The sequence below is a fragment of the Camelus dromedarius genome, chromosome X (genome assembly GCF_036321535.1).
Source record: "Camelus dromedarius isolate mCamDro1 chromosome X, mCamDro1.pat, whole genome shotgun sequence".
Taxonomy (NCBI): domain Eukaryota; kingdom Metazoa; phylum Chordata; class Mammalia; order Artiodactyla; family Camelidae; genus Camelus; species Camelus dromedarius.
The window spans coordinates 68268215-68292249 of NC_087472.1; positions in this window are offsets into that span (position 1 = coordinate 68268215).

Sequence of the window (24035 nt, forward strand, 5' to 3'; positions counted from 1 at the left end):
GGAGCTAGTACCTCCCCTTATATATGTATGGAGAGAAGTTTGCAACTGTATAGAAACATTGTGTTCCAAACAAGCTAGTTGAAGGACGGCTTTCACACACACTTACCTCTCAGAACTGACCATGTGGAGAGACGTTCTTTCATCTAGCACTAAGGGAACGGGTTGCAGGGGAAACTTTTACTCAGGGTTCTCAGTCTGTTTCCTAGTGCCGGTTTGAAGTTCCTGCAGATTTCACTGTAAAACCGAGTTGGAGCTAGTACCTCCCCTTATATATGTATGGAGAGGTGTTTGCAACTGTATGGAAACTTTGTGTTCCCAACAACCTAGGTGAAGGACGGCTTTCACACACACTTATCTCTCAGAACTGAGCATATGGAGAGACGTTTGTTCATCTAGCACAAAGGGACAAGTTTGCAGGAGAAACTTTTACTCAGGTTTCTCAGTCTGTTTCCTAGTGCCGGTTTGAAGTTCCTGCAGTTTTCACTGTATAACCGAGTTGGAGCTAGTACGTCCCCTTATATATGTATGGAGAGTAGTTTGCAACTGTATAGAAACTTTGTGTTCCCAACCAGCTAGGTGAAGGACGGCTTTCACACACACGTCTCTCTCAGAACTGAGCATGTGGAGAGAAGTTCGTTCATCTAGCACAAAGGGAACGGGTTGCAGGAGAATCTTTTACTCAGGTTTCTCATTCTGTTTCCTAGTTCCGGTTTGAAGTTTCTGCAGATTTCACTGTAAAACCGAGTTGGAGCTAGTATCTCCCCTTATATATGTATGGAGAGTAGTTTGCAACTGTATAGAACCTTTTTGTTCCCAACAAGCTAGGTGAAGGACGGCTTTCACACACACTTATCTTTCAGAACTGAGCATGTGGAGAGACGTTCGTTCATCTAGCACTAAGGGAACGGGTTGCAGGAGAAACTTTTACTCAGGTTTCTCAGTCTGTTTCCTAGTGCCTGTTTGAAGTTCCTGCAGATTTCACTGTAAAACCGAGTTGGAGCTAGTACCTCCCCTTATATATGTATGGAGAGAAGTTTGCAACTGTATAGAAACATTGTGTTCCAAACAAGCTAGTTGAAGGACGGCTTTCACACACACTTACCTCTCAGAACTGACCATGTGGAGAGACGTTCTTTCATCTAGCACTAAGGGAACGGGTTGCAGGGGAAACTTTTACTCAGGGTTCTCAGTCTGTTTCCTAGTGCCGGTTTGAAGTTCCTGCAGATTTCACTGTAAAACCGAGTTGGAACTAGTACCTCCCCTTATATATGTATGGAGAGGTGTTTGCAACTGTATAGAAACTTTGTGTTCCCAACAACCTAGGTGAAGGACGGCTTTCACACACACTTATCTCTCCGAACTGAGCATATGGAGAGACGTTTCTTCATCTAGCACAAAGGGACAAGTTTGCAGGAGAAACTTTTACTCAGGTTTCTCAGTCTGTTTCCTAGTGCCGGTTTGAAGTTCCTGCAGATTTCACTGTAAAACCGAGTTGGAGCTAGTACGTCCCCATATATATGTATGGAGAGTAGTTTGCAACTGTATAGAAACTTTGTGTTCCCAACAAGCTAGTTGAAGGACGGCTTTCACACACACGTCTCTCTCAGAACTGAGCATGTGGAGAGAAGTTCGTTCATCTAGCACAAAGGGATCGGGTTGCAGGAGAATCTTTTACTCAGGTTTCTCATTCTGTTTCCTAGTTCCGGTTTGAAGTTTCTGCAGATTTCACTGTAAAACCGAGTTGGAGCTAGTACGTCCCCATATATATGTATGGAGAGTAGTTTGCAACTGTATAGAAACTTTTTGTTCCCAACAAGCTAGGTGAAGGACGGCTTTCACACACACTTATCTCTCAGAACTGAGCATGTGGAGAGACGTTCGTTCATCTAGCTCTAAGGGAATGGGATGCAGGAGAAACTTTTACTCAGGTTTCTCAGTGTGTTTCCTAGTGCCGGTTTGAAGTTCCTGCAGTTTTCACTGTAAAACCGAGTTAGAGCTAGTACCTCCCCATATATATGTATGGAGAGTAGTTTGCAACTGTATAGAAACATTGTGTTCCCAACAAGCTAGGTGAAGGACGGCTTTCACACACACTTATCTCTCAGAACTGAGCATCTGGAGAGACGTTCGTTCATCTAGCACTAAGGGAACGGGATGCAGGAGAAACTTTTACTCAGGTTTCTCAGTGTGTTTCCTAGTGCCTTTTTGAAGTTCCTGCAGTTTTCACTGTAAAACCGAGTTGCAGCTAGTACTTCCCCTCATAAATGTATGGAGAGGTGTTTGCAACTGTATAGAAACTTTGTGTTCCCAACAAGCTAGGTGAAGGACGGCTTTCACAGACACTTATCTCTCAGAACTGAGCATGTGGAGAGACGTTCGTTCATCTAGCACAAAGGGAACGGGTTGCAGTGGAAACTTTTACTCAGGTTTCTCAGTCTGTTTCCTAGTGCCGGTTTTAAGTTCCTGCAGATTTCACTGTAAAACCGAGTTGGAGCTAGTACATCCCCTTATATATGTATGGAGAGGTGTTTGCAACTGTATAGAAACTTTGTGTTCCCAACAAGCTAGGTGAAGGATGGCTTTCACACACACGTCTCTCTCAGAAATGAGCATGTGGAGAGAAGTTCGTTCATCTAGCACAAAGGGAACGGGTTGCAGGAGAAACTTTTACTCAGGTTTCTCAGTGTGTTTCCTAGTGCCGGTTTGAAGTTCCTGCAGTTTTCACTGTATAACCGAGTTGGAGCTAGTACCTCCCCTTATATATGTATGGAGAGTAGTTTGCAACTGTATAGAAACTTTGTGTTCCCAACAAGCTAGGTGAAGGACGGCTTTCACACACACGTCTCTCTCAGAACTGAGCATGTGGAGAGAAGTTCGTTCAACTAGCACAAAGGGAACGGGTTGCAGGAGAATCTTTTACACAGGTTTCTCATTCTGTTTCCTAGTTCCGGTTTGAAGTTTCTGCAGATTTCACTGTAAAACCGAGTTGGAGCTAGTATCTCCCCTTATATATGTATGGAGAGTAGTTTGCAACTGTATAGAAACTTTTTGTTCCCAACAAGCTAGGTGAAGGACGGCTTTCACAAACACTTATCTCTCAGAACTGAGCATGTGGAGAGACGTTCTTTCATCTAGCACTAAGGGAACGGGTTGCAGGGAAACTTTTACTCAGGGTTCTCAGTCTGTTTCCTAGTGCCGGTTTGAAGTTCCTGCAGTTTTCACTGTAAAACCGAGTTGGAGCTAGTACCTCCCCTTATATATGTATGGAGAGAAGTTTGCAACTGTATAGAAACATTGTGTTCCAAACAAGCTAGTTGAAGGACGGCTTTCACACACACTTATCTCTCAGAACTGACCATGTGGAGAGACGTTCTTTCATCTAGCACTAAGGGAACGGGTTGCAGGGAAACTTTTACTCAGGGTTCTCAGTCTGTTTCCTAGTGCCGGTTTGAAGTTCCTGCAGTTTTCACTGTAAAACCGAGTTGGAGCTAGTACCTCCCCTTATATATGTATGGAGAGGTGTTTGCAACTGTATAGAAACTTTGTGTTCCCAACAACCTAGGTGAAGGACGGCTTTCACACACACTTATCTCTCCGAACTGAGCATATGGAGAGACATTTGTTCATCTAGCACAAAGGGACAAGTTTGCAGGAGAAACTTTTACTCAGGTTTCTCAGTCTGTTTCCTAGTGCCGGTTTGAAGTTCCTGCAGATTTCACTGTAAAACCGAGTTGGAGCTAGTACGTCCCCATATATATGTATGGAGAGTAGTTTGCAACTGTATAGAAACTTTGTGTTCCCAACAAGCAAGGTGAAGGACGGCTTTCACACACACTTATCTCTCAGAACTGAGCATGTGGAGAGACGTTCGTTCATCTAGCTCTAAGGGAACGGGATGCAGGAGAAACTTTTACTCAGGTTTCTCAGTGTGTTTCCTAGTGCCGGTTTGAAGTTCCTGCAGTTTTCACTCTAAAACCGAGTTAGAGCTAGTACCTCCCCATATATATGTATGGAGAGTAGTTTGCAACTGTATAGAAACATTGTGTTCCCAACAAGCTAGGTGAAGGACGGCTTTCACACACACTTATCCCTCAGAACTGAGCATCTGGAGAGACGTTCGTTCATCTAACACAAAGTGAACGGGTTGCAGGAGAAACTTTTACTCAGGTTTCTCAGTCTGTTTCCTAGTAACGGTTTGAAGTTCCTGCAGATTTCACTGTAAAACCGAGTTGGAGCTAGTACCTCCCCTTATATATGTATGGAGAGGTGTTTGCAACTGTATAGAAACTTTGTGTTCCCAACAAGCTAGGTGAAGGACGGCTTTCACACACACTTTTCTCTGAGAAGTGAGCATGTGGAGAGACGTTCGTTAATCTAGCACAAAGGGAACGGGTTGCAGGAGAAACTTTTACTCAGGTTTCTCAGTCTGTTTCCTAGTTCCGGTTTGAAGTTCCTGCAGATTTCACTGTAAAACCGAGTTGGAGCTAGTACGTCCCCATATATATGTATGGAGAGTAGTTAGCAACTGTATAGAAACTTTGTGTTCCCAACAAGCTAGGTGAAGGACGGCTTTCACACACACTTATCTCTCAGAACTGAGCATGTTGAGAGACGTTCGTTCATCTAGCTCTAAAGGAACGGGATGCAGGAGAAACTTTTACTCAGGTTTCTCAGTGTGTTTCCTAGTGTCGGTTTGAAGTTCCTGCAGATTTCACTGTAAAACCGAGTTGGAGCTAGTACATCCCCTTATATATGTATGGAGAGGTGTTTGCAACTGTATAGAAACTTTGTGTTCCCAACAAGCTAGGTGAAGGACGGCTTTCACACACACGTCTCTCTCAGAACTGAGCATGTGGAGAGAAGTTCGTTCATCTAGCACAATGGGAACGGGTTGCAGGAGAAACTTTTACTCAGGTTTCTCAGTCTGTTTCCTAGTGCCGGTTTGAAGTTCCTGCAGTTTTCACTGTAAAACCGAGTTGGAGCTAGTACCTCCCCTTATATATGTATGGAGAGGTGTTTGCAACTGTATAGAAACTTTGTGTTCCCAAAAAGCTAGGTGAAGGACGGCTTTCACACACACTTTTCTCTGAGAAGTGAGCATGTGGAGAGACGTTCGTTAATCTAGCACAAAGGGAATGGGTTGCAGGAGAAACTTTTACTCAGGTTTCTCAGTCTGTTTCCTAGTTCCGGTTTGAAGTTCCTGCAGATTTCACTGTAAAACCGAGTTGGAGCTAGTACGTCCCCATATATATGTATGGAGAGTAGTTAGCAACTGTATAGAAACTTTGTGTTCCCAACAAGCTAGGTGAAGGACGGCTTTCACACACACTTATCTCTCAGAACTGAGCATGTTGAGAGACGTTCGCTCATCTAGCTCTAAAGGAACGGGATGCAGGAGAAACTTTTACTCAGGTTTCTCAGTGTGTTTCCTAGTGCCGGTTTGAAGTTCCTGCAGTTTTCACTGTAAAACCGAGTTGGAGCTAGTACATCCCCTTATATATGTATGGAGAGGTGTTTGCAACTGTATAGAAACTTTGTGTTCCCAACAAGCTAGGTGAAGGACGGCTTTCACACACACTTATCTCTCAGAACTGAGCATGTGGAGAGACGTTCGTTCATCTAGCACTAAGGGAACGGGTTGCAGAAGAAACTTTTACTCAGGTTTCTCAGTGTGTTTCCTAGTGCCTTTTTGAAGTTCCTGCAGTTTTCACTGTAAAACCGAGTTGGAGCTAGTACTTCCCCTCATAAATGTATGGAGAGGTGTTTGCAACTGTATAGAAACTTTGTGTTCCCAACAAGCTAGGTGAAGGACGGCTTTCACAGACACTTATCTCTCAGAACTGAGCATGTGGAGAGACGTTCGTTCATCTAGCACAAAGGGAACGGGTTGCAGTGGAAACTTTTACTCAGGTTTCTCAGTCTGTTTCCTAGTGTCGGTTTTAAGTTCCTGCAGATTTCACTGTAAAACCGAGTTGGAGCTAGTACATCCCCTTATATATGTATGGAGAGGTGTTTGCAACTGTATAGAAACTTTGTGTTCCCAACAAGCTAGGTGAAGGACGGCTTTCACACACACGTCTCTCTCAGAAATGAGCATGTGGAGAGAAGTTCGTTCATCTAGCACAAAGGGAACGGGTTGCAGGAGAAACTTTTACTCAGGTTTCTCAGTCTGTTTCCTAGTGCCGGTTTGAAGTTCCTGCAGTTTTCACTGTATAACCGAGTTGGAGCTAGTACCTCCCCTTATATATGTATGGAGAGTAGTTTGCAACTGTATAGAAACTTTGTGTTCCCAACAAGCTAGGTGAAGGACGGCTTTCACACACACGTCTCTCTCAGAACTGAGCATGTGGAGAGAAGTTCGTTCATCTAGCACAAAGGGAACGGGTTGCAGGAGAATCTTTTACTCAGGTTTCTCATTCTGTTTCCTAGTTCCGGTTTGAAGTTTCTGCAGATTTCACTGTAAAACCGAGTTGGAGCTAGTATCTCCCCTTATATATGTATGGAGAGTAGTTTGCAACTGTATAGAAACTTTTTGTTCCCAACAAGCTAGGTGAAGGACGGCTTTCACACACACTTATCTCTCAGAACTGAGCATGTGGAGAGACGTTCGTTCATCTATCACTAAGGGAACGGGATGCAGGAGAAACTTTTACTCAGGTTTCTCAGTCTGTTTCCTAGTGCCTGTTAGAAGTTCCTGCAGATTTCACTTTAAAACCGATTTGGAGCTAGTACCTCCCCTTATATATGTATGGAGAGAAGTTTGCAACTGTATAGAAACATTGTGTTCCAAACAAGCTAGTTGAAGGACGGCTTTCACACACACTTATATCTATGAACTGACCATGTGGAGAGACGTTCTTTCATCTAGCACTAAGGGAACGGGTTGCAGGGGAAACTTTTACTCAGGGTTCTCAGTCTGTTTCCTAGTGCCGGTTTGAAGTTCCTGCAGATTTCACTGTAAAACCGAGTTGGAGCTAGTACCTCCCCTTCTATATGTATGGAGAGGTGTTTGCAACTGTATAGAAACTTTGTGTTCCCAACAACCTAGGTGAAGAACGGCTTTCACACACACTTATCTCTCCGAACTGAGCATATGGAGAGACGTTTGTTCATCTAGCACAAAGGGACAAGTTTGCAGGAGAAACTTTTACTCAGGTTTCTCAGTCTGTTTCCTAGTGCCGGTTTGAAGTTCCTGCAGATTTCACTGTAAAACCGAGTTGGAGCTAGTACGTCCCCATATATATGTATGGAGAGTAGTTTGCAACTGTATAGAAACTTTGTGTTCCCAACAAGCTAGGTGAAGGACGGCTTTCACACACACATCTCTCTCAGAACTGAGCATGTGGAGAGAAGTTCGTTCATCTAACACAAAGGGATCGGGTTGCAGGAGAATCTCTTACTCAGGTTTCTCATTCTGTTTCCTAGTTCCGGTTTGAAGTTCCTGCAGATTTCACTGTAAAACCGAGTTGGAGCTAGTACGTCCCCATATATATGTATGGAGAGTAGTTTGCAACTGTATAGAAACTTTTTGTTCCCAACAAGCTAGGTGAAGGACGGCTTTCACACACACTTATATCTCTGAACTGAGCATGTGGAGAGACGTTCGTTCATCTAGCTCTAAGGGAACGGGATGCAGGAGAAACTTTTACTCAGGTTTCTCAGTGTGTTTCCTAGTGCCGGTTTGAAGTTCCTGCAGTTTTCACTGTAAAACCGAGTTGGAGCTAGTACATCCCCTTATATATGTATGGAGAGGTGTTTGCAACTGTATAGAAACTTTGTGTCCCAACAAGCTAGGTGAAGGACGGCTTTCACACACACTTATCTCTCAGAACTGAGCATGTGGAGAGACGTTCGTTCATCTAGCACTAAGGGAACGGGTTGCAGAAGAAACTTTTACTCAGGTTTCTCAGTGTGTTTCCTAGTGCCTTTTTGAAGTTCCTGCAGTTTTCACTGTAAAACCGAGTTGGAGCTAGTACTTCCCCTCATAAATGTATGGAGAGGTGTTTGCAACTGTATAGAAACTTTGTGTTCCCAACAAGCTAGGTGAAGGACGGCTTTCACAGACACTTATCTCTCAGAACTGAGCATGTGGAGAGACGTTCGTTCATCTAGCACAAAGGGAACGGGTTGCAGTGGAAACTTTTACTCAGGTTTCTCAGTCTGTTTCCTAGTGCTGGTTTTAAGTTCCTGCAGATTTCACTGTAAAACCGAGTTGGAGCTAGTACATCCCCTTATATATGTATGGAGAGGTGTTTGCAACTGTATAGAAACTTTGTGTTCCCAACAAGCTAGGTGAAGGACGGCTTTCACACACACGTCTCTCTCAGAAATGAGCATGTGGAGAGAAGTTCGTTCATCTAGCACAAAGGGAACGGGTTGCAGGAGAAACTTTTACTCAGGTTTCTCAGTCTGTTTCCTAGTGCCGGTTTGAAGTTCCTGCAGTTTTCACTGTATAACCGAGTTGGAGCTAGTACCTCCCCTTATATATGTATGGAGAGTAGTTTGCAACTGTATAGAAACTTTGTGTTCCCAACAAGCTAGGTGAAGGACGGCTTTCACACACACGTCTCTCTCAGAACTGAGCATGTGGAGAGAAGTTCGTTCATCTAGCACAAAGGGAACGGGTTGCAGGAGAATCTTTTACTCAGGTTTCTCATTCTGTTTCCTAGTTCCGGTTTGAAGTTTCTGCAGATTTCACTGTAAAACCGAGTTGGAGCTAGTATCTCCCCTTATATATGTATGGAGAGTAGTTTGCAACTGTATAGAAACTTTTTGTTCCCAACAAGGTAGGTGAAGGACGGCTTTCACACACACTTATCTCTCAGAACTGAGCATGTGGAGAGACGTTCGTTCATCTATCACTAAGGGAACGGGTTGCAGGAGAAACTTTTACTCAGGTTTCTCAGTCTGTTTCCTAGTGCCTGTTTGAAGTTCCTGCAGATTTCACTGTAAAACCGATTTGGAGCTAGTACCTCCCCTTATATATGTATGGAGAGAAGTTTGCAACTGTATAGAAACATTGTGTTCCAAACAAGCTAGTTGAAGGACGGCTTTCACACACACTTATCTTTCAGAACTGACCATGTGGAGAGACGTTCTTTCGTCTAGCACTAAGGGAACGGGTTGCAGGGGAAACTTTTACTCAGGGTTCTCAGTCTGTTTCCTAGTGCCGGTTTGAAGTTCCTGCAGATTTCACTGTAAAACCGAGTTGGAGCTAGTACCTCCCCTTATATATGTATGGAGAGGTGTTTGCAACTGTATAGAAACTTTGTGTTCCCAACAACCTAGGTGAAGGACGGCTTTCACACACACTTATCTCTCCGAACTGAGCATATGGAGAGACGTTTGTTCATCTAGCACAAAGGGACAAGTTTGCAGGAGAAACTTTTACTCAGGTTTCTCAGTCTGTTTCCTAGTGCCGGTTTGAAGTTCCTGCAGATTTCACTGTAAAACCGAGTTGGAGCTTGTACGTCCCCATATATATGTATGGAGAGTAGTTTGCAACTGTAGAGAAACTTTGTGTTCCCAACAAGCTAGGTGAAGGACGGCTTTCACACACACGTCTCTCTCAGAACTGAGCATGTGGAGAGAAGTTCGTTCATCTAGCACAAAGGGATCGGGTTGCAGGAGAATCTTTTACTCAGGTTTCTCATTCTGTTTCCTAGTTCCGGTTTGAAGTTCCTGCAGATTTCACTGTAAAACCGAGTTGGAGCTAGTACGTCCCCATATATATGTATGGAGAGTAGTTTGCAACTGTATAGAAACTTTTTGTTCCCAACAAGCTAGGTGAAGGACGGCTTTCACACACACTTATATCTCTGAACTGAGCATGTGGAGAGACGTTCGTTCATCTACCTCTAAGGGAACGGGATGCAGGAGAAACTTTTACTCAGGTTTCTCAGTGTGTTTCCTAGTGCCGGTTTGAAGTTCCTGCAGTTTTCACTGTAAAACCGAGTTAGAGCTAGTACCTCCCCATATATATGTATGGAGAGGTGTTTGCAACTGTATACAAACATTGTGTTCCCAACAAGCTAGGTGAAGGACGGCTTTCACACACACTTATCCCTCAGAACTGAGCATCTGGAGAGACGTTCGTTCATCTAACACAAAGTGAACAGGTTGCAGGAGAAACTTTTACTCAGGTTTCTCAGTCTGTTTCCTAGTAACGGTTTGAAGTTCCTGCAGATTTCACTGTAAAACCGAGTTGGAGCTAGTACCTCCCCTTATATATGTATGGAGAGGTGTTTGCAACTGTATAGAAACTTTGTGTTCCCAACAAGCTAGGTGAAGGACGGCTTTCACACACACTTTTCTCTGAGAAGTGAGCATGTGGAGAGACGTTCGTTAATCTAGCACAAAGGGAACGGGTTGCAGGAGAATCTTTTACTCAGGTTTCTCAGTCTGTTTCCTAGTTCCGGTTTGAAGTTCCTGCAGATTTCACTGTAAAACCGAGTTGGAGCTAGTACGTCCCCATATATATGTATGGAGAGTAGTTAGCAACTGTATAGAAACTTTGTGTTCCCAACAAGCTAGGTGAAGGACGGCTTTCACAGACACTTATCTCTCAGAACTGAGCATGTTGAGAGACGTTCGTTCATCTAGCTCTAAAGGAACGGGATGCAGGAGAAACTTTTACTCAGGTTTCTCAGTGTGTTTCCTAGTGCCGGTTTGAAGTTCCTGCAGTTTTCACTGTAAAACCGAGTTGGAGCTAGTACATCCCCTTATATATGTATGGAGAGGTGTTTGCAACTGTATAGAAACTTTGTGTTCCCAACAAGCTAGGTGAAGGACGGCTTTCACACACACTAATCTCTCAGATCTGAGCATGTGGAGAGACTTTGGTTCATCTAGCACTAAGGGAACGGGTTGCAGAAGAAACTTTTACTCAGGTTTCTCAGTGTGTTTCCTAGTGCCTTTATGAAGTTCCTGCAGTTTTCCCTGTAAAACCGAGTTGGAGCTAGTACTTCCCCTCATAAATGTATGGAGAGGTGTTTGCAAATGTATAGAAACTTTGTGTTCCCAACAAGCTAGGTGAAGGACGGCTTTCACAGACACTTATCTCTCAGAACTGAGCATGTGGAGAGACGTTCGTTCATCTAGCACAAAGGGAACGGGTTGCAGTGGAAACTTTTACTCAGGTTTCTCAGTCTGTTTCCTAGTGCCGGTTTTAAGTTCCTGCAGATTTCACTGTAAAACCGAGTTGGAGCTAGTACATCCCCTTATATATGTATGGAGAAGTGTTTGCAACTGTATAGAAACTTTGTGTTCCCAAAAAGCTAGTTGAAGGACGGCTTTCACACACACGTCTCTCTCAGATCTGAGCATGTGGAGAGAAGTTCGTTCATCTAGCACAAAGGGAACGGGTTGCAGGAGAAACTTTTACTCAGGTTTCTCAGTCTGTTTCCTAGTGCCGGTTTGAAGTTCCTGCAGATTTCACTGTAAAACCGAGTTGGAGCTAGTACGTCCCCATATATATGTATGGAGAGTAGTTTGCAACTGTATAGAAACTTTTTGTTCCCAACAAGCTAGGTGAAGGACGGCTTTCACACACACTTATCTCTCAGAACTGAGCATGTGGAGAGACGTTCGTTCATCTAGCACAAAGAGAACGGGCAGCAGGGGAAACTTTTACTCAGGATTCTCAGTGTGTTTCCTAGTGCCGGTTTGAAGTTCCTGCAGTTTTCACTGTAAAACAGAGATGGAGCTAGTACCTCGCCTTTTATATGTATGGAGATAAGTTTGCAACTGTATAGAAACATTGTGTTCCAAACAAGCTAGTTGAAGGACGGCTTTCACACACACTTATCTCTCAGAACTGACCACGTGGAGAGACGTTCGTTCATCGAGCACTAAGGGAACGGGTTGCAGGGGAAACTTTTACTCAGGGTTCTCCGTCTGTTTCCTAGTGCCGGTTTGAAGTTCCTGCAGATTTCACTGTAAAACCGAGTTGGAGCTAGTACCTCCCCTTATATATGTATGGAGAGGTGTTTGCAACTGTATAGAAACTTTGTGTTCCCAACAACCTAGGTGAAGGACGGCTTTCACACACACTTATCTCTCAGAACTGAGCATATGGAGAGACGTTTGTTCATCTAGCACAAAGGGACAATTTTGCAGGAGAAACTTTTACTCAGGTTTCTCAGTCTGTTTCCTAGTGCCGGTTTGAAGTTCCTGCAGTTTTCACTGTATAACCGAGTTGGAGCTAGTACCTCCCCTTATATATGTATGGAGAGTGGTTTGCAACTGTATAGAAACTTTGTGTTCCCAACAAGCTAGGTGAAGGACGGCTTTCACACACACGTCTCTCTCAGAACTGAGCATGTGGAGAGAAGTTCGTTCATCTAGCACAAAGGGAACGGGTTGCAGGAGAATCTTTTACTCAGGTTTCTCATTCTGTTTCCTAGTTCCGGTTTGAAGTTCCTGCAGATTTCACTGTAAAACCGAGTTGGAGGTAGTACGTCCCCATATATATGTATGGAGAGTAGTTTGCAACTGTATAGAAACTTTTTGTTCCCAACAAGCTAGGTGAAGGACGGCTTTCACACACACTTATCTCTCAGAACTGAGCATGTGGAGAGACGTTCGTTCATCTAGCTCTAAGGGAACGGGATGCAGGAGAAACTTTTACTCAGGTTTCTCAGTGTGTTTCCTAGTGCCGGTTTGAAGTTCCTGCAGTTTTCACTGTAAAACCGAGTTAGAGCTAGTACCTCCCCATATATATGTATGGAGAGTAGTTTGCAACTGTATAGAAACATTGTGTTCCCAACAAGCTAGGTGAAGGACGGCTTTCACACACACTTATCCCTCAGAACTGAGCATCTGGAGAGTCGTTCGTTCATCTAACACAATGTGAACGGGTTGCAGGAGAAACTTTTACTCAGGTTTCTCAGTCTGTTTCCTAGTAACGTTTTGAAGTTCCTGCAGTTTTCACTGTAAAACCGAGTTGGAGCTAGTACATCCCCTTATATATGTATGGAGAGGTGTTTGCAACTGTATAGAAACTTTGTGTTCCCAACAAGCTAGGTGAAGGACGGCTTTCACACACACTTATCTCTCAGAACTGAGCATGTGGAGAGACGTTCGTTCATCTAACACTAAGGGAACGGGTTGCAGAAGAAACTTTTACTCAGGTTTCTCAGTGTGTTTCCTAGTGCCTTTTTGAAGTTCCTGAAGTTTTCAGTGTAAAACCGAGTTGGAGCTAGTACTTCCCCTCATAAATGTATGGAGAGGTGTTTGCAACTCTATAGAAACTTTGTGTTCCCAACAAGCTAGGTGAAGGACCCCTTTCACAGACACTTATCTCTCAGAACTGAGCATGTGGAGAGACGTTCGTTCATCTAGCACAAAGGGAACGGGTTGCAGGGGAAACTTTTACTCAGGTTTCTCAGTCTGTTTCCTAGTGCCGGTTTTAAGTTCCTGCAGATTTCACTGTAAAACCGAGTTGGAGCTAGTACATCCCCTTATATATGTATGGAGAGGTGTTTGCAACTGTATAGAAACTTTGTGTTCCCAACAAGCTAGGTGAAGGACGGCTTTCACACACACGTCTCTCTCAGAATTGAGCATGTGGAGAGAAGTTCGTTCATCTAGCACAAAGGGAACGGGTTGCAGGAGAAACTTTTACTCAGGTTTCTCAGTGTGTTTCCTAGTTCCGGTTTGAAGTTCCTGCAGATTTCACTGTAAAACCGAGTTGGAGCTAGTACGTCCCCATATATATGTATGGAGAGTAGTTTGCAACTGTATAGAAACTTTTTGTTCCCAACAAGCTAGGTGAAGGACGGCTTTCACACACACTTATCTCTCAGAACTGAGCATGTGGAGAGACGTTCGTTCATCTAGCACAAAGGGAACGGGTTGCAGGGGAAACTTTTACTCAGGATTCTCTGTCTGTTTCCTAGTGCCGGTTTGAATTTCCTGCAGTTTTCACTGTAAAACAGAGTTGGAGCTAGTACCTACCCTTATATATGTATGGAGAGAAGTTTGCAACTGTATAGAAACATTGTGTTCCAAACAAGCAAGTTGAAGGACGGCTTTCACAAACACTTATCTCTCAGAACTGACCATGTGGAGAGACGTTCGTTCATCTAGCACTAAGGGAACGGGTTGCAGGGGAAACTTTTACTCAGGTTTCTCAGTGTGTTTCCTAGTGCCTTTTTGAAGTTCCTGCAGTTTTCACTGTAAAACCGAGTTGGAGCTAGTACTTCCCCTCATAAATGTATGGAGAGGTGTTTGCAACTCTATAGAAACTTTGTGTTCCCAACAAGCTAGGTGAAGGACCCCTTTCACAGACACTTATCTCTCAGAACTGAGCATGTGGAGAGACGTTCGTTCATCTAACACTAAGGGAACGGGTTGCAGGGGAAACTTTTACTCAGGTTTCTCAGTCTGTTTCCTAGTGCCGGTTTTAAGTTCCTGCAGATTTCACTGTAAAACCGAGTTGGAGCTAGTACCTCCCCTTATATATGTATGGAGAGGTGTTTGCAACTGTATAGAAACTTTGTGTTCCCAACAACCTAGGTGAAGGACGGCTTTCACACACACTTATCTCTCAGAACTGAGCATGTGGAGAGAAGTTCGTTCATCTAGCACAAAGGGAACGGGTTGCAGGAGAAACTTTTACTCAGGTTTCTCAGTGTGTTTCCTAGTTCCGGTTTGAAGTTCCTGCAGATTTCACTGTAAAACCGAGTTGGAGCTAGTACGTCCCCATATATATGTATGGAGAGTAGTTTGCAACTGTATAGAAACTTTTTGTTCCCAACAAGCTAGGTGAAGGACGGCTTTCACACACACTTATCTCTCAGAACTGAGCATGTGGAGAGACGTTCGTTCATCTAGCTCTAAGGGAACGGGATGCAGGAGAAACTTTTACTCAGGTTTCTCAGTGTGTTTCCTAGTGCCGGTTTGAAGTTCCTGCAGTTTTCACTGTAAAACCGAGTTAGAGCTAGTACCTCCCCATATATATGTATGGAGAGTAGTTTGCAACTGTATAGAAACTTTGTGTTCCCAACAAGCTAAGTGAAGGACGGCTTTCACACACAAGTCTCTCTGAGAACTGAGCATGTGGAGAGAAGTTCGTTCATCTAGTACAAAGGGACAGGGTTGCAGGAGAAACTTTTACTCAGGTTTCTCAGTCTGTTTCCTAGTGCCAGTTTGAAGTTCCTGCAGTTTTCACTGTATAACCGAGTTGGAGCTAGTACATCCCCTTATATATGTATGGAGAGGTGTTTGCAACTGTATAGAAACTTTGTGTTCCCAACAAGCTAGGTGAAGGACGGCTTTCACACACACGTCTCTCTCAGAATTGAGCATGTGGAGAGAAGTTCGTTCATCTAGCACAAAGGGAACGGGTTGCAGGAGAAACTTTTACTCAGGTTTCTCAGTGTGTTTCCTAGTTCCGGTTTGAAGTTCCTGCAGATTTCACTGTAAAACCGAGTTGGAGCTAGTACGTCCCCATATATATGTATGGAGAGTAGTTTGCAACTGTATAGAAACTTTTTGTTCCCAACAAGCTAGGTGAAGGACGGCTTTCACACACACTTATCTCTCAGAACTGAGCATGTGGAGAGACGTTCGTTCATCTAGCACAAAGGGAACGGGTTGCAGGGGAAACTTTTACTCAGGATTCTCTGTCTGTTTCCTAGTGCCGGTTTGAATTTCCTGCAGTTTTCACTGTAAAACAGAGTTGGAGCTAGTACCTACCCTTATATATGTATGGAGAGAAGTTTGCAACTGTATAGAAACATTGTGTTCCAAACAAGCAAGTTGAAGGACGGCTTTCACAAACACTTATCTCTCAGAACTGACCATGTGGAGAGACGTTCGTTCATCTAGCACTAAGGGAACGGGTTGCAGGGGAAACTTTTACTCAGGTTTCTCAGTGTGTTTCCTAGTGCCGGTTTGAAGTTCCTGCAGTTTTCACTGTAAAACCGAGTTAGAGCTAGTACCTCCCCATATATATGTATGGAGAGTAGTTTGCAACTGTATAGAAACTTTGTGTTCCCAACAAGCTAAGTGAAGGACGGCTTTCACACACAAGTCTCTCTGAGAACTGAGCATGTGGAGAGAAGTTCGTTCATCTAGTACAAAGGGACAGGGTTGCAGGAGAAACTTTTACTCAGGTTTCTCAGTCTGTTTCCTAGTGCCAGTTTGAAGTTCCTGCAGTTTTCACTGTATAACCGAGTTGGAGCTAGTACATCCCCTTATATATGTATGGAGAGGTGTTTGCAACTGTATAGAAACTTTGTGTTCCCAACAAGCTAGGTGAAGGACGGCTTTCACACACACGTCTCTCTCAGAATTGAGCATGTGGAGAGAAGTTCGTTCATCTAGCACAAAGGGAACGGGTTGCAGGAGAAACTTTTACTCAGGTTTCTCAGTGTGTTTCCTAGTTCCGGTTTGAAGTTCCTGCAGATTTCACTGTAAAACCGAGTTGGAGCTAGTACGTCCCCATATATATGTATGGAGAGTAGTTTGCAACTGTATAGAAACTTTTTGTTCCCAACAAGCTAGGTGAAGGACGGCTTTCACACACACTTATCTCTCAGAACTGAGCATGTGGAGAGACGTTCGTTCATCTAGCACAAAGGGAACGGGTTGCAGGGGAAACTTTTACTCAGGATTCTCTGTCTGTTTCCTAGTGCCGGTTTGAATTTCCTGCAGTTTTCACTGTAAAACAGAGTTGGAGCTAGTACCTACCCTTATATATGTATGGAGAGAAGTTTGCAACTGTATAGAAACATTGTGTTCCAAACAAGCAAGTTGAAGGACGGCTTTCACAAACACTTATCTCTCAGAACTGACCATGTGGAGAGACGTTCGTTCATCTAGCACTAAGGGAACGGGTTGCAGGGGAAACTTTTACTCAGGTTTCTCAGTGTGTTTCCTAGTGCCTTTTTGAAGTTCCTGCAGTTTTCACTGTAAAACCGAGTTGGAGCTAGTACTTCCCCTCATAAATGTATGGAGAGGTGTTTGCAACTCTATAGAAACTTTGTGTTCCCAACAAGCTAGGTGAAGGACCCCTTTCACAGACACTTATCTCTCAGAACTGAGCATGTGGAGAGACGTTCGTTCATCTAACACTAAGGGAACGGGTTGCAGGGGAAACTTTTACTCAGGTTTCTCAGTCTGTTTCCTAGTGCCGGTTTTAAGTTCCTGCAGATTTCACTGTAAAACCGAGTTGGAGCTAGTACCTCCCCTTATATATGTATGGAGAGGTGTTTGCAACTGTATAGAAACTTTGTGTTCCCAACAACCTAGGTGAAGGACGGCTTTCACACACACTTATCTCTCAGAACTGAGCATGTGGAGAGAAGTTCGTTCATCTAGCACAAAGGGAACGGGTTGCAGGAGAAACTTTTACTCAGGTTTCTCAGTGTGTTTCCTAGTTCCGGTTTGAAGTTCCTGCAGATTTCACTGTAAAACCGAGTTGGAGCTAGTACGTCCCCATATATATGTATGGAGAGTAGTTTGCAACTGTATAGAAACTTTTTGTTCCCAACAAGCTAGGTGAAGGACGGCTTTCACACACACTTATCTCTCAGAACTGAGCATGTGGAGAGACGTTCGTTCATCTAGCTCTAAGGGAACGGGATGCAGGAGAAACTTTTACTCAGGTTTCTCAGTGTGTTTCCTAGTGCCGGTTTGAAGTTCCTGCAGTTTTCACTGTAAAACCGAGTTAGAGCTAGTACCTCCCCATATATATGTATGGAGAGTAGTTTGCAACTGTATAGAAACTTTGTGTTCCCAACAAGCTAAGTGAAGGACGGCTTTCACACACAAGTCTCTCTGAGAACTGAGCATGTGGAGAGAAGTTCGTTCATCTAGTACAAAGGGACAGGGTTGCAGGAGAAACTTTTACTCAGGTTTCTCAGTCTGTTTCCTAGTGCCGGTTTGAAGTTCCTGCAGTTTTCACTGTATAACCGAGTTGGAGCTAGTACCTCCCCTTATATATGTATGGAGAGTAGTTTGCAACTGTATAGAAACTTTGTGTTCCCAACAAGCTAGGTGAAGGACGGCTTTCACACACACGTCTCTCTGAGAACTGAGCATGTGGAGAGAAGTTCGTTCATCTAGCACAAAGGGAACGGGTTGCAGGAGAAATTTTTACTCAGGTTTCTCAGTCTGTTTCCTACTTCCGGTTTGAAGTTCCTGCAGATTTCACTGTAAAACCGAGTTGGAGCTAGTACGTCCCCATATATATGTATGGAGAGTAGTTTGCAACTGTATAGAAACTTTTTGTTCCCAACAAGCTATGTGAAGGACGGCTTTCACACACACTTATCTCTCAGAACTGAGCATGTGGAGAGACGTTCGTTCATCTAGCTCTAAGGGAACGGGATGCAGGGGAAACTTTTACTCAGGTTTCTCAGTGTGTTTCCTAGTGCCGGTTTGAAGTTCCTGCAGTTTTCACTGTAAAACCGAGTTAGAGCTAGTACCTCCCCAAATATATGTATGGAGAGTAGTTTGCAACTGTATAGAAACATTGTGTTACCAACAAGCTAGGTGAAGGACGGCTTTCACACACATTTATCTCTCAGAACTGAGCATGTGGAGAGACGTTCGTTCATCTAGCACAAAGGGAACGGGTTGCAGGTGAAACTTTTACTCAGGTTTCTCAGTCTGTTTCCTAGTGCCGGTTTGAAGTTCCTGCAGATTTCACTGTAAAACCGAGTTGGAGCTAGTACCTCCCCTTATATATGTATGGAGAGAAATTTGCAACTGTATAGAAACATTGTGTTCCAAACAGGCTAGTTGAAGGACGGCTTTCACACACACTTATCTCTCAGAACTTACCATGTGGAGAGACGTTCGTTCATCTAGCACTAAGGGAACGGGTTGCAGGGGAAACTTTTACTCAGGGTTCTCAGTCTGTTTCCTAGTGCCTGTTTGAAGTTCCTGCAGATTTCACTGTAAAACCGAGTTGGAGCTAGTACATCCCCTTATATATGTATGGAGAGAAGTTTGCAACTGTATAGAAACATTGTGTTCCAAACAAGCAAGATGAAGGACGGCTTTCACACACACTTATCTCTCAGAACTGACCATGTGGAGAGACGTTCGTTCATCTAGCACTAAGGGAACGGGTTGCAGGGGAAACTTTTACTCAGGGTTCTCAGTCTGTTTCCTAGTGCCGGTTTGAAGTTCCTGCAGATTTCACTGTAAAACCGAGTTGGAGCTAGTACCTCCCCTTATATATGTATGGAGAGGTGTTGGCAACTGTATAGAAACTTTGTGTTCCCAACAACCTAGGTGAAGGACGGCTTTCACACACACTTATCTCTCAGAACTGAGCATGTGGAGAGACGTTCGTTCATCTAGCACAAAGGGAACGGGTTGCAGGAGAAACTTTTACTCAGGATTCTCTGTCTGTTTCCTAGTGCCGGTTTGAAGTTCCTGCAGTTTTCACTGTAAAACAGAGTTGGAGCTAGTACCTCCCCTTATATATGTATGGAGAGATGTTTGCAACTGTATAGAAACATTGTGTTCCAAACAAGCTAGTTGAAGGACGGCTTTCACACACACTTATCTCTCAGAACTGACCATTTGGTGAGACGTTCGTTCATCTAGCACTAAGGGAACGGTTTGCAGGGGAAACTTTTACTCAGGGTTCTCAGTGTGTTTCCTAGTGCCGGTTTGAAGTTCCTGCAGATTTCACTGTAAAACCGAGTTGGAGCTAGTACCTCCCCTTATATATGTATGGAGAGGTGTTTGCAACTGTATAGAAACTTTGTGTTCCCAACAACCTAGGTGAAGGACGGCTTTCACACACACTTATCTCTCAGAACTGAGCATGTGGAGAGACGTTCGTTCATCTAGCACAAAGGGACAGGGTTGCAGGAGAAACTTTTACTCAGGTTTCTCAGTGTGTTTCCTAGTGCCGGTTTGAAGTTCCTGCAGTTTTCACTGTATAACCGAGTTGGAGCTAGTACCTCCCCTTATATATGTATGGAGATTAGTTTGCAACTGTATAGAAACTTTGTGTTCCCAACAAGCTAGTTGAAGGACGGCTTTCACACACACGTCTCTCTGAGAACTGAGCATGTGGAGAGAAGTTCGTTCATCTAGCACAAAGGGAACGGGTTGCAGGAGAAATTTTTACTCAGGTTTCTCAGTCTGTTTCCTAGTTCCGGTTTGAAGTTCCTGCAGATTTCACTGTAAAACCGAGTTGGAGCTAGTACGTCCCCATATATATGTATGGAGAGTAGTTTGCAACTGTATAGAAACTTTGTGTTCCCAACAAGCTAGGTGAAGAACGGCTTTCACACACACTTATCTCTCAGAACTGAGCATGTGGAGAGACGTTCGTTCATCTAGCTCTAAGGGAACGGGATGCAGGAGAAACATTTACTCAGGTTTCTCAGTGTGTTTCCTAGTGCCGGTTTGAAGTTCCTGCAGTTTTCACTGTAAAACCGATTTGAAGCTAGTACATCCCCTTATATATGTATGGAGAGAAGTTTGCAACTGTATAGAAACATTGTGTTCCAAACAAGCAAGTTGAAGGACGGCTTTCACACACACTTATCTCTCAGAACTGACCATGTGGAGAGACGTTCGTTCATCTAGCACTAAGGGAACGGGTTGCAGGGGAAACTTTTACTCAGGGTTCTCAGTCTGTTTCCTAGTGCCGGTTTGAAGTTCCTGCAGATTTCACTGTAAAACCGAGTTGGAGCTAGTACCTCCCCTTATATATGTATGGAGAGGTGTTTGCAACAGTATAGAAACTTTGTGTTCCCAACAACCTAGGTGAAGGACGGCTTTCACACACACTTATCTCTCAGAACTGAGCATGTGGAGAGACGTTCGTTCATCTAGCACAAAGGGACAGGGTTGCAGGAGAAACTTTTACTCAGGTTTCTCAGTCTGTTTCCTAGTGCCGGTTGAAGTTCCTGCAGTTTTCACTGTATAACCGAGTTGGAGCTAGTACCTCCCCTTATATATGTATGGAGAGTAGTTTGCAACTGTATAGAAACTTTGTGTTCCCAACAAGCTAGGTGAAGGACGGCTTTCACACACACGTCTCTCTGAGAACTGAGCATGTGGAGAGAAGTTCGTTCATCTAGCACAAAGGGAACGGGTTGCAGGAGAAATTTTTACTCAGGTTTCTCAGTCTGTTTCCTAGTTCCGGTTTGAAGTTCCTGCAGATTTCACTGTAAAACCGAGTTGGAGCTAGTACGTCCCCATATATATGTATGGAGGGTAGTTTGCAACTGTATAGAAACTTTTTGTTCCCAACAAGCTAGGTGAAGGACGGCTTTCACACACACTTATCTCTCAGAACTGAGCATGTGGAGAGACGTTCGTTCATCTAGCTCTAAGGGAACGGGATGCAGGAGAAACTTTTACTCAGGTTTCTCAGTGTGTTTCCTAGTGCCGGTTTGAAGTTCCTGCAGTTTTCACTGTAAAACCGAGTTAGAGCTTGTACCTCCCCATATATATGTATGGAGAGTAGTTTGCAACTGTATAGAAACATTGTGTTCCCAACAAGCTAGGTGAAGGACGTCTTTCACACACATTTATCTCTCAGAACTGAGCATGTGGAGAGACGTTCGTTCATCTAGCACAAAGGGAACGGGTTGCAGGAGAAACTTTTACTCAGGTTTCTCAGTCTGTTTCCTAGTTCCGGTTTGAAGTTCCTGCAGATTTCACTGTAAAACCGAGTTGGAGCTAGTACGTCCCCATATATATGTATGGAGAGTAGTTTGCAACTGTATAGAAACTTTTTGTTCCCAACAAGCTAGGTGAAGGACGGCTTTCACACACACTTATCTCTCAGAACTGAGCATGTGGAGAGACGTTCGTTCATCTAGCTCTAAGGGAACGGGATGCAGGAGAAACTTTTACTCAGGTTTCTCAGTGTGTTTCCTAGTGCCGGTTTGAAGTTCCTGCAGTTTTCACTGTAAAACCGAGTTGGAGCTAGTACATCCCCTTATATATGTATGGAGAGGTGTTTGCAACTGTATAGAAACTTTGTGTTCCCAACAAGCTAGGTGAAGGACCCCTTTCACACACACTTATCTCTCAGAACTGAGCATGTGGAGAGACGTTCGTTCATCTAGCACTAAGGGAACGGGTTGCAGAAGAAACTTTTACTACGGTTTCTCAGTGTGTTTCCTAGTGCCTTTTTGTAGTTCCTGCAGTTTTCACTGTAAAACCGAGTTGGAGCTAGTAATTCCCCTCATAAATGTATGGAGAGGTGTTTGCAACTGTATAGAAACTTTGTGTTCCCAACAAGCTAGGTGAAGGACTGCTTTCACAGACACTTATCTCTCAGAACTGAGCATGTGGAGAGACGTTCGTTCATCTAGCACTAAGGGAACGGGTTGCAGGAGAAACTTTTACTCAGGGTTCTCAGTCTGTTTCCTAGTGCCGGTTTTAAGTTCCTGCAGATTTCACTGTAAAACCGAGTTGGAGCTAGTACATCCCCTTATATATGTATGGAGAGGTGTTTGCAACTGTATAGAAACTTTGTGTTCCCAACAAGCTAAGAGAAGGACGGCTTTCACACACACTTATCTCTCAGAACTGAGCATGTGGAGAGACGTTCGTTCATCTAGCACAAAGTGAACGGGTTGCAGGAGAAACTTTTACTCAGGATTCTCAGTCTGTTTCCTAGTGCCGGTTTGAAGTTCCTGCAGTTTTCACTGTAAAACAGAGTTGGAGCTTGTACCTCCCCTTATATATGTATGGAGAGAAGTTTGCAACTGTATAGAAACATTGTGTTCCAAACAAGCTAGTTGAAGGACGGCTTACACACACACTTATCTCTCAGAACTGACCATGTGGAGAGACGTTCGTTCATCTAGCACTAAGGGAACGGGTTGCAGGGGAAACTTTTACTCAGGGTTCTAAGTCTGTTTCCTAGTGCCGGTTTGAAGTTCCTGCAGATTTCACTGTAAAACCGAGTTGGAGCTAGTACCTCCCCTTATATATGTATGGAGAGGTGTTTGCAACTGTATAGAAACTTTGTGTTCCCAACAACCTAGGTGAAGGACGGCTTTCACACTCACTTATCTCTCAGAACTGAGCATGTGGAGAGACGTTCGTTCATCTAGCACAAAGGGACAGGGTTGCAGGAGAAACTTTTACTCAGGTTTCTCAGTCTGTTTCCTAGTGCCGGTTTGAAGTTCCTGCAGTTTTCACTGTATAACCGAGTTGGAGCTAGTACCTCCCCTTATATATGTATGGAGAGTAGTTTGCAACTGTATAGAAACTTTGTGTTCCCAACAAGATAGGTGAAGGGCGGCTTTCACACACACGTTTCTCTCAGAACTGAGCATGTGGAGAGAAGTTCGTTCATCTAGCACAAAGGGAACGGGTGGCAGGGGAATCTTTTACTAGGTTTCTCAGTGTGTTTCCTAGTGCCGGTTTGAAGTTCCTGCAGTTTTCACTGTAAAACCGAGTTAGAGCTAGTACCTCCCCATATATAAGTATAGAGAGTAGTTGCAACTGTATAGAAACATTGTGTTCCCAACAAGCTAGGTGAAGGACGGCTTTCACACACACTTATCTCTCAGAACTGAGCATGTGGAGAGACGTTCGTTCATCTAGCACAAAGGGAACGGGTTGCAGGAGAAACTTTTACTCAGGATTCTCCGTCTGTTTCCTAGTGCCAGTTTGAAGTTCCTGCAGTTTTCACTGTAAAACAGAGTTGGAGCTTGTACCTCCCCTTATATATGTATGGAGAGAAGTTTGCAACTGTATAGAAACATTGTGTTCCAAACAAGCTAGTTGAAGGACGGCTTTCACACACACTTATCTCTCAGAACTGACCATGTGGAGAGACGATCGTTCATCTAGCACTAAGGGAAAGGGTTGCAGGGGAAACTTTTACTCAGGGTTCTCAGTCTGTTTCCTAGTGCCGGTTTGAAGTTCCTGCAGATTTCACTGTAAAACCGAGTTGGAGCTAGTACCTCCCCTTATATATGTATGGAGAGGTGTTTGCAACTGTATGGAAACTTTGTGTTCCCAACAACCTAGGTGAAGGACGGCTTTCACACACACTTATCTCTCAGAACTGAGCATGTGGAGAGACGTTC